Source organism: Polyodon spathula, chromosome 4 (assembly GCF_017654505.1).
Source record: "Polyodon spathula isolate WHYD16114869_AA chromosome 4, ASM1765450v1, whole genome shotgun sequence".
In the NCBI taxonomy this organism is placed as follows: Eukaryota; Metazoa; Chordata; class Actinopteri; order Acipenseriformes; family Polyodontidae; genus Polyodon; species Polyodon spathula.
Window position 1 is genome coordinate 33,983,691 of NC_054537.1, and position 17,001 is coordinate 34,000,691.

The following is a 17,001-nucleotide window of genomic DNA, read 5'->3' on the forward strand; positions in this document are numbered from 1 at the left end:
TCCATTCAACCACAGAAACATTGTAACCATAAGCAAAATCAGATGACTGCCGGGTAGCCATATCACATAGCAGGTCAAGGACATCCGATACGTTCCCTCAGAGTAAATGTTCCACATATAACACCAGAAAAGTAAACACTTAATTAAACAATCAATATAAGCGACCATTCACAGCAGATGCTTCATTATATAGTTAAAGTGCCTTCAGTGTGTACAAACAGATCCAACCTTTTGTATATATAATTATACTGACTTGTACTGTTCAAGTTCAGGACATGCAATGATTTTAGGATCACTTGCAAAGCAATTTTATTCACTCATAACATTAAAGATTATTAATTCACTAGTTTGTAAATGTACCCCTGTGGTGTGTAATGCTAACTTTTTTTTTTGTACTCTGTGTGCTGAGGGGTAGCTTGAGAGGATTCATAGTAGCTGCCAGCAGAGGGTGTTGAGAGACACTGCGACAGGCCCCCTGTGAGCAGCCTGCTACAGCTCTTGTTTTTTTTCTGACCTTCCTCCACTTTCTGAAAGATAACTGCTTAACATTCACTAGCATAGAAACTGCGAGGAGCCAGCATAATCTGCTTGAATATCAAATGTGCCACTGTTGCTTAGGCATCAAACAACCCTAGTTTGGACCTGTGCAGTTTATTTTAGGATGAGACTCCCCTTTAAAAAAAATGGTAAGCATTAAAATGATATAGGGTTTGCATGCATGTCTGTTTGTGTTAAATTATTGAATTTGTTTTCTCGAAACTTTCAGACAAATTAAAGACAGCTAAACTTTTGATTATTATATATAACACACACTATAGTTCAAAAAGCGATTTAAAAATAGGTTGATGTGCTGGGTTAATTGTTGGGTTTTTTTGTTTGTTTGTTTTTTGTTTTTTAACCCTTGTAATGGTTTTACTGAAGACACTCAAAAAGACTTAGTAGAAACATTTGTCATTTAATTAATATACATCTTGTACATTTTTACTGATGTTTTATTAATTGCATTTTTACACAAGCAAGAGCTTCAACATAGAAAATTAAGGTACAAATAATTTCAAATCTCTGGTCTCAAATATGTATAAGAAATCCATTATTTGATATTTGATCGTTGCTTTATACTGCATGCATTCAGAGAGCAAGTAAATTACACTGGTGTTACAGGAACGCTTGAGCTAAATACTTTCATCAATAGGAGGAAAAGTAAATCTTCATGTATAGACATTTATGTATAAAAAAACTAAACAAACAAAATAAAACTATGTAGTTTACTGTGTTAAAACTGAAGATTGGAACTAAAGTGATCCAATAAAAAACGCAGCTCAGTCAATGATTTGTTGCATGACATTGTACAATAGCACTATTTAATCTTGCCCTCGGTCCTCAAACGAAGCACTCGACACTGCAGAGAACTATTATTAGATATTACACCCCACTCAAGATATATATTTACATACATGATTTACAGAGAAAAATATGCATGCATATTAATGCAGCTTACTAATACAGCTGCAATGCAGTTTACCACTTGCCAGAATAGTAGAATGAAAAACTGCAGTATACTATTTACCATTTTTTCCCCTGCAATCAAATTGGTCGATTATGGAGGGCCACTGAAAGCATTCCCAGGTATTACATTATTTACTTTTGCGAGGAATCAGCAGAATGAAATCAGTTGTTTGCTGGCCTGGTGCATGGGTATTTCACCCAGCAAAAAAAATCATTTGTAAAAATTAATATTTTTATATATATATATATATATATATATATATATATATATATATAGATATATATCTCCTTTAATAATAATAAAAAGGGACTAGCTTGATTTAATTGGGTCACCATGTATATAATGCAACTCCCCACAGACTGAAACGCAACCTATAGCACCAACTGGATGGCTCCACAAACACAATGTAATTTGTCATTCAGTCTGGGTTGTCAGGTGGAGCACACAGAGGGAAACAAACAGCTGACATCATTTTATTCACCAATTATGAAAAAGAAGTTGAAAAGAATCCGATGCTGTGGTTGTTTATTTTTTTTATTTTTTTTTGCAACAACAGTAAATACAATGACATGTTCACAATTTAAACATGATGAATGTGTTCATTTACTGCAGGAGTTCTCTGCCTTGTAGTCTCTGTGAGCGCTTTATTTGAATTCCAGAGTTAGTATTTTAGTGTTCTGGGGTAGACTATTAAAACAATTCCATAAGCCTGTATACCATGTTTCCAGTTTGTTGATAGGCATCAGATTTGTGGCATATTCTTTAAAATCCAACAGGAAAGTGGAACCTGTATTTTCACCATCATGTGAAAAAGGGCAACACCCCTACAGCCCATACTCTAAAGTGACACTTTTGCTTCAGAACTTCCCCATTCTATACTAAATCCATAGAATAACTGTCTTTTCCAGAAAAACACAACCCTGAATACAGCTACAGTATTTATACACACACATACACTAGTGATAACTACTTAGTCCTTTATCAGAATATAATCCTTTAGTTGACGGACATCCCATGCAACAGAACAGATTTCCCCCTCCTCCCCCTAGTTTGTTTATTGAAATTCGCTCACAGCTGATGAAGAAGAGCTGTACTGGCTGACTGATGTGTGCTGTAGTCAGCATTTGACGGCACTGACTTGCACAAGTGTCGCACAGTATAAAAAGGACTCAAGCGCTGGTCAGCAAAAATAGACACCCAGCCCTCATGTTTTAGAGGTTTCTTTTTTGTTTTTTTATATATATATATATATAAAACAAAAAAAAAAAAAAAAAAAAAACTGCCTGACTCTTAATCTGATGAATTGAAACCGTAACGGGTAATAAATAAATAAATAAATAAAAATACAAAATGTAAAAACCTGCCACAATCACTTTAGGGATAAGAGAAACTGAACTAAAACAGAAAGATATAAATGCCCTGGTGTTTCACCTGCCTTGATTGACACAAAGAAGGGTGATTTTTGTAAGAGTGCACCAGGAGCACTAAGGTTAGGCTGTTGGCTGTTTGATTTGAGAAACAAAACATAATTTAAGCTCTAACTGCAGCAACCACACGCCACTGCGTTGCGTAAGTTAATGAATACTAAAATAATAGTGCAAGTAGCAGTCATGCCTGGCGATGAGGGGGACAATCGCTCAAAGCAACTGCTCAAAGCAAGCTTTAAAAATGACAAGTGCCTCAATGCCACTGGTAATGAAAGGAGAGCCTTTAATAAAGCAAGTGTAAGAGGCCCTTTTTCCATGCTGACACCACCACAATGCAGCAATTACTGTAACAGATCATCAAGGGGCTAGTCTAGCCTATAAGCACAATGATCATAACCTTGAAAATGTTACTGCACTGAAGAACACACAGGGAAAAGATCTGCTTCTGCTGCAAAATGTACAGGAATGTTTCTAGCTCATTACATTAGTAATGATTCCCTTTAAGTGGAAAGAGAACAGTGGGACACCACACAGTTGTGTACATCCACATATTATACTGTAAAAAAAAAAAAAAAAAATCTAGAAAAAGAGCAGTATGACAACATCAAAAATCTAGAAAAATATAGTTTCACTCAGGGTGCCAAATGTCCTTGTAAACATACCCTGTGACCTTAACTGTTTTTTTTCTCTTTTTTCCCCCCTCACACAAGCAATAATTTTCAGTCACATTTATTGCATTTCATTAGCTTCAAACATGTATTTATATTTACATTATCTACATTTTCACATCACAAATTCAAATAGGCATCATTTTTTCATTTTCTAAGGACACCAGATTACATTTCACTTCAATTAACCTTAATTTATTTAGTATTGTGGATAATTTAAATTAATACAACAGCAGATTAGAGTGTAAGACCAATTGACACATTATTTATATCCCATTCCTTCTAGGTGACCCAATTTCCTTTTCTTATGCCATTTTCAGTCAGCACCAAAATTAAAAAAATATTCTTTACAGGATAAGTACAGTACAGGGATGAACATGATACATATAGTGCATAGCAGTTTTACCCATCTCAGGTTTTATTATGAGCTTCAATAGCCACAGTGTATAAGTGACAAGGTCAGGTGCGTCTTATTAAACTCATAGTAAAACCAGGATTGGTTCAAACTGCTATGCGATGGGAGTCTCATGTCCATGCCTGCAGTACAAATATATCCAATGCTCACAATCATGCTACTGTAAAACATCAGAAGGAAACAAGTAGGTATAGTTTTACAGACCACTAGCCCTTTGTGTTTACTCAAGATAATTTTCTGTATTACAGCCTGCCCCTGCAGATTTTGCTTTTGTTTCTAGTACTCAGGAAGTGGTTCAAGTTTAAGAAAATATATTCATACCACAAAGGAATTATTAAAACAGAAACAAACAGTAGGATAGGCAAGAAATGTGTTTAAGAAAGGTTGTCTAATAAAGCAGTTATGTAATGTGCAATGGAGAACACTGTACTTTAACCACGTACTTACTTTATATCTCCAGGAAATATGGAAATCATTTCACAGAAAATAAAAAAAATCTTAATACATGTACCAGAATTTGTAAACATACAACTTACTTTATTGTGTTAAAGTTTGGATTTAATCACAAATGATATTGCTTAATTACACAACTTGTTAGAATGACACAGATTGAGACCTGTCCTTTACTGAACAGAGAGACACCAATTCTAAACCTCCCTGTAGGTCAAGGGTAACAACCTCGGCTCTTCCAGTCCACTCCATTGCTTCTTACACAACCAGGTCCTTAATACTGAACTGATCTGCAGCATACAGGAACTAGCTGTAACAAAGTCTTGCAACGGAATTGACTGGAAAAGCCCAGGTTGCTTGCTGCAGATCAATTTACACAAGCAGTCCTACTTGTCAAGTGATCATTTAATGATGGATAATTTTGTTGACACACTATGAATCCCTTCACCCCTGCTCCCCACAGGTACATTCACAGCAACCGCTCGTCTCAGGACAGGCTATATTAGGTCAGGTTTTATTAGGTACAACAGCGAATTAAAAGGGCTTAAATCAGAGAGGAGCCACAGGAAGGAAGGCCTTTAATTGTAAATCATGCACAGGATTTATTCAAGGTGCCTTGCTGCCAAACTGTTTCCACAGATTTGCTTATTAGGAGCTTTATTAAATATCCCATAAAAGATCTGTACACTTTATTCAATACAAATCCCTGTAAGCACTCTCCCCCATAAAATATCACGCTTCATATACTTTATTTAATGGTACATTTCAATCAGCAAACAATGCTGTATATTTGAAGCATGGCAGCAGTTTTTGAAGCAGTCAATACAAACTGTATGTGCTTCAAAACTTCAAAACTTCAAAACCCTCACAGTTCTACAGCTACAGTTCAAGCACATACCTGTACAGGCAGTCTCGCTTTAATTTTACATGTTACATAACATTATTGCATAAGATGTCCTTCTGGTTCAGAACACTCATTTTATGAAGTTTGTGTTAAGGGTTACCGGTACAACTCAGGATCTTGTACTCTATTTTCTGCTTTGGCTTCAGGGTGTTTTTCCCCCATTAGGTACTGTCAGTAACATACTCTCTGTGCAAAACTAAAAGGATCCTACATCCAGTTAATCACACTAAAGTCTGATTATCGATCACAGACAGCCTCTGCCTCAATATGTTGTTTGTCAATTTATAATGCTTTATTATTATTATTATTTAAATTTCCTTCTAAAAAGTTCACAACAGACAGAGGTGGAATGTAGCGCATACCCAGTGATCCAAACATCTGCAAAAATGGTGGCATTCAGATATGAAATAACACCTGATCGCCTGTACACATGCATATAAGACAAGAGATTTTATTTATATTTATACATACACACACACAGTACTGTATCTAACACTTTAATTCAAATATCCACTCATTCTAAGCTGCATGGTGTTTATATATAAAGTAAATAAACTGCTTTCTTTAGCACTCTATAAAACTTGTGACCTGATATAATTCAACTACAGTCAGACATATATATCATTGTGCTATAAACAAGGGGTGGTGGGTTTTAAAAATAAAAATGAAGAACTAAAATCACAGATGAGCATATGAACAAAAATACATTTACAAAATGCTCATTTAAAACAACACCTGGTCTTTGCAGCCTCCTGTATCAATGGAATCAGTTGTAGGCTGTGAATCACATTTATATTATTATTATTATCGCTGCACTAAAGGAAAGTGCTGAAGAGCAGTATTTTGAAAAAAGGCAACAAAAATAAATTCTGTTCTTTCTAAGTTTGGCACTCCCTTCCACCGGTTCTTGCCAGGTATATGCAATAAGCAATTGTTAGTTTATATATTCACTTCGCTATCAGCCTACACTGTCCTTAAAAGGGTAAAGAACCCACCAGTATGCCTGTGCAATACTGACATTCCTACAAGCAGAAACCAAAGCGTTCTGTGTAGTGGGCAGTAAGAACCTGATCAACATGGAGTTGTTCCATTAGATATAATGTGTCACTTCTCCATTAGTAAAAGCAAATTGGAATTCCTCAGTTTGTGCTAGATTGAGGCCAACTGTATCACCAAGCAGAATCAGTCTGGGTCTAAAATGAGGAAAAATAGAAATAAAGCTCTGTAAAGCAATTCTATTTCAAGTCCCTTCTTTTGTCTCAACTTGCTCTAGATTCATGTCTGTTGCAGAAAGCCAGCCAGCCTTTTTAAAATGAGATTTGTTTTGTGGACCACCTGAAGAAGAAAATGGCTAACAAATCTACTGCTTCATGCATGTTTCATTGAGACTACCTTTCAGTACCCCCTTGACCAGCTAGGGATGAGAACTCTCTTCGTCCATCATTAAAAGATTGTATTTTTCTCTCTTTGCCAAAAACTGCCTTTAGTATTCACTTTAAAAAAATCTTTCAACTTTTCAATGAAGAAATTACAATGAAAGAATTGACACTGCAGTGCCAGGAAAGGGCAAGACTATTTAAAAAATGCTTCCCATAAACAGAAAAGTAAGAAACAGTACTCCCCAGACAACCAATAGAAACTATTTATTTATGTAACGGTTCAATGCGGAAGCTACTATATTTACATTTAATTTAATTCCCAAAACCTGGTTCCTACTGTAATACTTCCAGACCAGCACTGCAGTGTTCCAATGGTCGAATACTGAAGAATGCCACCTGGTAACACAGGTTGTATGTTTTAACAGTTTGGGAGTGGAAGCCCACTATTAGTCCAGTTAAAGCCCATGATCACGAGGTTATTGTCTCCTCACAGGACAGTAACCTGGCACAAGATGAAAGTTATGTACTTGCACTCCCTAATATTACATAACAGAACCACAGTAGTAAGTTAAGATGCTTTAAAAACAAAAATAGAAATACAGGGTTACTACAGTATACTCACACAAACAATACTATGAATGTTTACTGAGCTGCAAAAAGAATTTAGCGACAAAAAGAATAACTGCAGCTGCATATCAGTTGTCATAATAATTAGGGTAGTTATTCATATTTCAAAATCTTCTGTGTCTACTGGGGTCTACAGTTAACAATATTTACTTGTACAAAACTAAACTGAAATCAGGATATATCAGCCACTAAATTAATTCTACAGGGGTTATTTGTTTAAACTGTTTTTGGCAGCCACACATTTTTAATAATTATTAAAATAAAAACCATGAACGCTTTGTAGGACTGGAAAGAAAGGCTAAAGTTACTATAATGATCGCTGTATCCAAGTCGATCCTGACAAGTGATCGTTGGGGCTAATTTCCACGGGGATCGCTGTTGGGATCGTTAAATGGGGGTTCATTATAAAAAAAGGTTTGTGAGTGAAATTAGCCTGTATAACAAAAAACCGAGTGTAATGCTGCTAGCAGGTTGTTTGTTTTAAGTGCCTGTCACTGGCCGCTTGTACAGTTAGCATGAGGCAGGGTGTATGTAAATATTGTTGTATGCAAGGGTGCATGTAAGTATAGAAATTTAACCCCAAAACATAATCCTGCAAAAGTCATGGCCGGTGTGCGGTTCCCTGTCTGTACCTAGCACGGTTTAGGTCCCAGGGGAGCCCTGTGCGCGAGGCAAGTTCATATCCAGTACTTAGCCACGCACCTGCAGGTCTGCTGGGAGGGACTGCCGCTTGTTTGTTATTTTTCTTTATCAATAGTTTGTATTTGCGCTTGAAAAGAACGTAAATTCGGTTAAGATCAGGTTAGCTTTGTTCAGGAGAGAACGATTCGCTCTGTTCTACTGAACATGCTTTAATGACTCACTTCACTGCCACTGTGTACCTGCATTGCTGTGCCTATCTTTCCCTTGTGGATTACAAATTAATGAAAATTTTATTTGGGCACTAAAACTCACAAGATCTCATTGCTACACTTCTCTTAAAACGGGTGGGATAAACACAGTTTAATAATTTTGTCTTGCTAGACGGCTAACTTGGATGATATTTTAATTTTTTTTTTTTTTATTGTACTGGACGACTGCTTTAAACAAACCTTACGGTCAGTTAATTCTTGTGGGATGAAGTTTAAATGTACGCTCCAGAGTTATTACTCATTCTGAATGTATTGTTTGTTGTGGTTGTTGATTGAATTGCGCGTGCTTACCTGTGCTGCATTTGTTTTTGTTTTTTTGCAAGCTTGATTTAATGTCTTCATTGGCATGCAAATCATTTTTCTTGTGTTAAGCAAATAGTGCACGTTATGTGTTTTTTTTCACTGTCAATCAATCCTTCTGTACTTAAATATTTTCAATATTATTATATTTGGCACAGTATCTCGTTCTAATTTCTGGGAACGTATATAGTTGGCTATAGGTTAAGGGCTGATTGCTACAGCGTGACCCTGCAGCAGAGTGCTTCTGTGGAAACAGCGCACCTCCATAAACAGTTGGTGTGGGCAAATCCTTGTTGTCCTCGTTGCCAGAGCAAATGCTTCTAATTTCTCTCAAAATAAAAACACAAACATCGCAAGTTTTGGCAAAAATCATTCCATAACATTGTCTATATACGGTATGTAGTCTGGAAAAGCATTTACAAAAAAAAAAAGTCACCTGTTTGATTAAACAAACTGGAAGTAAACCTATTCCAGCTATCAATAAGACTACTTATTTATTTTATTCTACCTAATTACAAGACATATTCGTATCGTATATTAAAATAACAGCACTCTGTGTCTCTAATTTAACTCGAAACGTAAAAGCAATCCTCCTTGACGCTGCTTTAAAAAATGGCAACAACGTTACACCAGCCACTATGACAGCACAAGACAGCATTTTAAAATAATTAGTAGCTTAACTATGCTCATCAAATGACTACGCATTTAAAAAAGGCAGAGAGAAATAATAAAAATACAATAGGGCATGAAACGGTTGTATTAATAGATGATAAAGTTATTGTATGGGTGCAGTAGGTCTGTTTAAAAGTTATACAAATGGGGTTACTTACATTGCACTATTTGACTCGAATTTAAAGCTGGCAATGACTTAACCTCTTCCGTTGTAGGCCGAATCATCAAAATAAATTGAGAAATTTAACAGAAGGGAATTTATTTTTATACTTATTCTTTTGATGGAAGATATGTATACCAATACAAATGTTTCAACAAAATTCAGCACATTTTAGTACTTCAGTAACCAAAATATCCTGATCTATTGCAGTAAGATCCCGCTTCACACTTACTTGACTTGCAAGCAGGGTTAATAATCTAATTCAATAAACTCATGAAGCTGGCCAAAACTCAATAATACGCCTCTTTGTTTATGCCTAAATAAATCTGCAACAAGTAACACTAACAAGGTAATTTTTCATTTTGTACGCAGGGCGTTTTGCAATTAAAAAGAGCTGTTTGAAACTTTAACATCATCCACTAGCGCTGTGCTTATTAAAACAGACAGTTATTAACGATCTCTGTTGTGCATCCATGCACAATTAAAACTTCTTGAAAGTGCTAATGAAACTAAAGCCTATTGGAAACATCCTCTTTAATGTTTTTAGTCACCAAGGGATGAAGTGGGACAAAATACAACAGAAGCAACTGTGATGTTTAAGTGATTACAGGTTCATTCTGCTGCTGAACACAGGAATGCAGATTCCACGGCTTTAAGAGTACCAGCTAACAGCATTTTTAAGTCCCTTAAGGTGTACCTTTAATTCAAATTAAACTTCTGGCTATGAGTAGCAACAAATTACTTTCACTCTAGGAAAAGCAGAAACACACATTCAAATGTACATCTTTGTTTATAAAGTGATATTCCAGATCAACTTTTTGTGCGCAACAACTGATATGAATAGAACAAAAAAGGACACGAGGTAAAAATAATAAATAGATTATATTTTATTTGCTGTAGAAACCCCAGAATTGGCTTTATTAAAAAAATCCATTAGGGACAATTTTTAACAATCGATGAACCGCCTCATTTAATAACCAACTAAGCTATAAATCACTATTAAGAATGTTGAAACATCAGTTTGATCATGCTTTCAGCAATTCTTGGGGGAGGGGGGAGGGGGGAGGGGTACACGTCTTCTCAGGTACCAGGCAAAGTACAGGTCGACATTCCTACCATTACATCCAGCTCAGCGAGGTGAATGTGACCTGGACACTTCAAGATGGAGGATTTTATAAGCCATAAAAATCAAGTTCTCGGATCTCATGGCTATCCACTTTTTTTTTTTTACAAACACGGAGGCCAACTCCCCGTTCACTCCTTGGATTGGTTTTCCATCCACTGAACGGTACTTTTAAAAACAGAATGTTACCAGATCATGTGGACTCTTTTCTTCCTTTCAAGCTTGGCACCGTTTATTTTGAAGGTACACTTTTGTACAGTTGACTTTGCTGCAGGTACTACTTCACAGAAGGGTCTGATAACCTGAAACTGCTTTGGTACTGGTGGTTTCTCTTCTAGATTGAGAGTACAATGTGCTATCATAATTACAGTGGCAATGACACTGTCAGCAGGGCATTTCAGTAAAAGCAAGTTTTAGCAAAAGCATTATAGGCAGGGGTTCACATAACTTATCATTAAATTCTCACGTGAGAATCAGCAGATTAGGGGTCATCATCCAAGTCGCTGTCCACCTCCTCCTCCACCTCCTCCTCCGACAGTTCAAACAATTGGGATGGCAGTGTCAAACCACAACAGTAGTTTCTGAATGTTTAAATTAGGAGTCCGAACTGCTGGTTATTACAATTTAACAAACCTTTATCCTACCACCGTATTACCACCCTCAGGATTCAAAAGCAAAAACCCAAACACTGTCACTTTGTTAGTGTTGTTGAACACGTTAGCTTGACGGCACAACAGTATTTTACTTAAAATAACATATTTAAGTAAATGTATTTATTTAAACTCACATTTAAATGTTACAGCTTTCAAAACAGACACTCCCACTCCCCGTAACTGCATCCCCCTTTGAATGGACGGCTTAATAGGAGATCCCTGCTATCATTGGTTGTTTCAAGTGCCCATTAAAAGAAAATCACTGATCTTTTGAACTGGAGTGGTTCCACCTATGACTCTCCATGTTTTAATAAAAACTTGAATCAGCCAGTGACAGCACTAGCAGGGAGGGATTAGTTCAACTGGAACACTCTGGGAGATCCTTGACAGAGCCGGAGACCCAGAGTCTCTGGGAGTGGAAAAGCCAGAGGTTAGGCAGGTATGGCTCACCTTGCAAGCGTGAACACCCTCGCTGCCTTTATGAAAAATGATTTCCTGTTAAAAATGTACGGATTGGAAGTCCACATTTTTCTTTATTGGTTCTCATGCACACCAGTTATGTGAAAACCTGATTACAGGGTACAGTCATCATATTCATTATTTACAAGCAATTACTCTGAAGATAGCAATAAATCATAAAAATCCAATACTATGTGCGGCTTGTCATGATACTCTGTGAGGATTCCAAACTTTCGAACAGTGTTGTACATGCACAATACATTTCTGCACTGCTATAGGGCAGGTATGTTTTAGAGTGTTGCAGGGTGTCTATATAATGCCATCTTTCTTTATTCAAGTTAGGGAATAAATAAATTTTTAAAAATCAAAAAAATCTTAGTGATTCCATGGACTTAAATGTTTTAAAGTGGTGTCAACACCCAAAATACGTCCATTTGTTGTCAGCAGGGCCAACTGAATCTAAGCCAAATGTACAGCTTAAGACCCCCTCCTAAAAAGAAAGCGGTATGTAATTCTATATGTTACCATAACATTATTCCACAGGTTTTACTTGACTTCATGAAGCAAAATTTGTTAATTCTATAGGGTGGTGCAAAATTTTTGGCCATAGCTGTATATCTGGTTTTTAGAGAGCAAGCAAAGCATTTGTAAACTTTTACCTCAGTTTTGATAGAGTATTTTGAGGTTTTGGAGTATGGCATGTCTGTATTAGTATGAATGGCTACCTGGTCAGTTGTATTAGTCAATAAGAGCCAAGAGCATATTTTTGTTCCCCTCTAACTTAGAATTACCAAAAGAACTTTTAAAAATAAATTGAAAGTTTTCCATACACCTGCTGGAAGTATAAAGGTTGGAGCAGCTGTGTTTTCTTTCGGTTTGCCTGTCTGTCATTGCCTCCACACCTGGTTTCAGCAGTTCAGGATATATCGCGTTCCAGTCATGCATGCCTTCTACATGGACATAGAATGAGAAACAACCCCCCCGCCCCCCCAAAGTTTGCTGGTTCAAAGTACAAGCTTTCTCATACATTTAGCCTCATGGTAACAGAGTACAGAGGAATTTCATGTACAGTAGAAATCAGAGCAATAGCGTGTTTGAAAACAATTACACTTCTGACGTGATCCGTCAAGCAAGTGTATTTAAAAACCTGTCAATCTAGCACCAGCTGTTATTTCACTCACCAGAAAATCCCATGACAATTTTATATCCGTATGGAGGTTTTAACAAGGTAACCAAGTCAAGGACATTTCTATTGCACTTCCCTGGCTGACTGAAAACAAAACATCAGTGAATCTGAGTTTAATACGAGCCAATAATACCAAACCAAGTAAACCTGTGGGGTGAATAACCACTTTAGATATTCACATGAAGAAATTATGACACACTGCTTGCTATTTAGAGTGTGTCATATCTTTAAACAGGGGCCGTCCTAGAAATGTTTTTTGGCCAAATAAGATGCAAGTCAAATTTTAAGTAGACATATTGGGCTAAAATGCATTTAGCTACCTGGCAAATAGTCAATTGGAGTAATAGCCAAGTATATAATGTAATTGAATAGCTATGAGTTTTACTGACAGCCACCACTTTAAATTAACTGCATTTTTAAAGCCATCTTTCCTTTTTTATTTACACCCACCGAACAAGTGATCACACCCCCTGTATCCATATTTAAATCCAATTTCTTTAACCAACTTCTTCATAGGATTCAAACCGAAGCAAACCAACCGAGACCAGAAAAGAAATAAGTAGGTTGAAAATCATCACAAAGCTTAATGTCATACTTATCACTACAAATCAGAAAGTGAATAGTTTCAGAATGCCGCTACCTTATAACTTGCATGTATAACCTATTTGGTCATACAAAGTGCAGAGTATACATAGTAGTAGACGGGGACAGGGGGGACGGGGGGGGGGGGATTCCCAAATGTTAGGAGGGAATGGCAAAAGAAAAAGCACTTTTGCATATAAAAAACAATATATATTTTACTGCATCATCATTCACACTGGTGTTGGTTTAAAAAAAGCTGCTTTCAAGGAAAGCACGCTCCATTGCTTTTGCCATTGCCTGACATGACGTTTTTGCTGCAGCAGAAGAAAAAGGTGCTTTTCTTTAACCAGCACTCCATTTATTTTTTTTTTATTTTATTTTTTTTAACTCTTTACACTCAGCCCTATTTCTGCATGTTTTTCACTGTTTTCATTTATGTATGTTTAGTTTGTGTTGCATGTATGTAACATATCAAATGAAAGGCCACAAAATGTCCTTTCATATTATTTAAGTTGCAACAAGAAAGGCATAACGTGGTAGAGATGAGAATACACACACACATATATACATATATATAAAATCACAGATGGCTCCAAAAATAAATAAATAAATAAACACTGCAACACAGAACCTCAATATGAAATGAACGATACCGTCCCTTTCAGTCTAGCCGCTACAATGATGGAGTAACAGACTCAAAACGAAACCTAAGCTGTGAACTCTGTCACATGACGAGAGGCTTAACTTCAGGCGATCGTAATTCCGGCTAGGAGTACCACATAGGGATGAGGCACCATTCTTCTACAAGAAAGTAAATCAACTCACGCCTGGTTGATGGAGGTGAGTCGTTCCAGAATATCCCATAAATGCTCGATTCAGTTCGGATCTGGTGACTGAAAAGGCCATGACATATGGATAACATCTGTGTCATGCTCATCAAACCATTGAGCGAGCACACATGCTCTGTGGATGGGGGCACTGTCATCCTGGAAGACACCCCCCCCCCGTTAAGTGACTTGCTCAGGGTCACACAGTGAGTCAGTCAGTGGCAGCAGTGGGATTTGAACAGGTGACCTTCTGGTTACAAGCTCTGGACTTGGCAATGTTTCTGTCACTAGGGAAACCCAAAAGTCGCTGGATCGAGCGACAAATCGCTAAGTTGACAACACTGCGAGTGAGCGATGCGAGAGAGCAAAGCCGCCAAAAATCAATCCACTCCACCTTTTTTTCTTCGTGGTACCAGTAGTAATCGAAGTAGTAGTCTGATTTGAAGCCCAGTACAGTAGTATAGTTGAACTAATATTTTCAACAAAATTATGCAATTAATAACTGCAATCTTAATTGTGTTTATTTACAAATTCCTTTGTATTTACATTGATTCTTTTTATTAACTTTAAGTATTTTAAAGTGCAATATTATTATTATTATTATGCGCAAGTCACCACTTACCTTGTATTACTACCGATGCCATTCTGCAAATTTATTTTTCTCCTTTAATCGTAAACACTGCTGAAGACTGTGACGCATCAGATCATGGGTTGAGCCGTCTCTGACTTCATTTACTTATGAATAATTATACACAGAACAAGGCTGTGTGCCATGGCAAGACGCAAGCCTTATTTAGTTTTTCCTTTTAAAGCAGTCCGGTGAACAGATATGGCTCATAATCTTCAAAACTATGAGCTTGGTAATGTTGGAATGTGTCACACAGAATACAAACGTGTTGCTGGCTTTGTTTTACAATGTATAGAATTGTAGGACCTTGATAATATTTCTGTTTGTTTGGTGAATCTCTTTTTGCATACGTTCACTTTATGCGTATGTAAAGACATTCTTCTTGTCACAGATTTGTGACAAAACAACACATTACTTATCATAAAAGCAAACAAACAAACCAAAAAGCGCCATAGCTTAAAATGAGGTCACATGTTCAAGTTGTGTGAACGTGGGACCTTTTTTTGTGTCATTTTTAAAAGCCAGCAAAGCGCACATTTTTTATTTAAATGATGGCTATATTGACTGCATGTATGGTCCGATTTACTTTTGCTTGTTAATAAACCTATTTTTATGCAACTTGCTTAAATCGGAAAGAAAATATATCTTTGTGTTGCTAAATGCACCACCTGCAAGCCACAATCACTGGTACTACATCAAGTGATAAACTTGTTTTCTGGCGTGACGTGCTTGACGTATTTCAATGGTGTTAAACTCGCTCGCTGCTGGTGTGCATATTTCCATTTGACTGCAGTGGCTTCTAAATTATTTACTCGCGTCCTGCATGGATGCAGCTTTAAACTATGCAGCTTCTCACTCTTATTCAAGGATCTAAAGCAGCGAGCGCTTATGCTGATTTCTGCTACCACCTTGTCTATTTGACACTACAAGCACGTAGCAGAAAAAATAATTGGATTAGTTTGGAGAGTACTTTTATAAACTGACAAGAGATAATATAATTATAATGATACTATGGACTAAATATTCTCTTAGATTTTTGTCTTTTGTAAGAGATCAGTGGTGGATTATTGAAAATAGCAGCTGTAGAGGGATCTTCTTAGAGAATACTAACATTTCTTTGTACGATATGTTGTGTTTTTTTGGTCACAGGATGACAGGTATGAACTAGAGGGATACTATTATTAGTATTCTATGTTATGCTTTTGTACGAAGCATCCTTTCTGTTTATCGTAGATTTGTGGGCTAAAATCACGGTCATCAATCATCCTCTAGAACTTTATTTTTATTTTGAGACGACTTATTTTTAATAGCTTATTTACACATTGCTTTTTCCATCCAAGTGAAGGACTTGTAGTCCGAAACATCCTGATAGCTAGATAGATAGCTAGATAGATAGATAGATAGATAGAGATAGATAGATAGATAGATAGATAGATAGATAGATAGATAGATAGATAGATAGATAGATAGAGAGACAGACAGACAGACAGACAGACATGAACATTATTCAAGGTTAATATGCATTGCTTCTCTCCTATCTCCAAATTTAACAATAGCTGTACATTTTCTGATTGCTTTAAGAGACATGACAAGAGTTGCCTGGCTGTTCCGTGCTCGGTTTCAAAAGCATACACCGACTTCACTTGTGTAACATATCCCACACTACCTCAAACGTCACCTCTAATTCCCTATTTTATATCACTAAACATTTAACACATTAAAAAAAGATACAAACAGACCCCAAGGCTTTGCCTACTCATATAGGTGGTCTTAAAGGAAACAACACAGCAAAAGGCTGGTATGACAGCAATAAATAGTGAGGTCAGGCACATGCTTTAACTACAATCCCATAGCGCATGCTTTTGTCATAACAGCTGTTGACAGGGTTCTGAATCTGAAATAGAGTAAAGGACTTTGAGGCATGCTGTATGCTTCCCACTGCACTTTCCAGCAAACCATCCTTCACTCAAGCTTTCATCTATTTCTCAATTCCCGCTACAGCAAGAACTGCAAGAGCAATAAATCAAATCTCAACCATAAAACACAAATGGTTGCCTTTGTCAGAGAGAAGGGGAAAAAAAAAATCCAAAAATTGCTTGCGTGAAATTTCTACTTCTAGAAAA

The 17,001-nt window shown here is 36.7% G+C and overlaps 1 protein-coding gene across 2 annotated transcripts in view; it reads right to left on the reverse strand.

Annotated features, from left to right (window-relative positions):
• LOC121314448 (E3 ubiquitin-protein ligase mib1) overlaps nucleotides 1-17,001 on the reverse strand; it is a 94,832-nt gene that overhangs the window by 22,959 nt on the left and 54,872 nt on the right. The window lies entirely within an intron of this gene.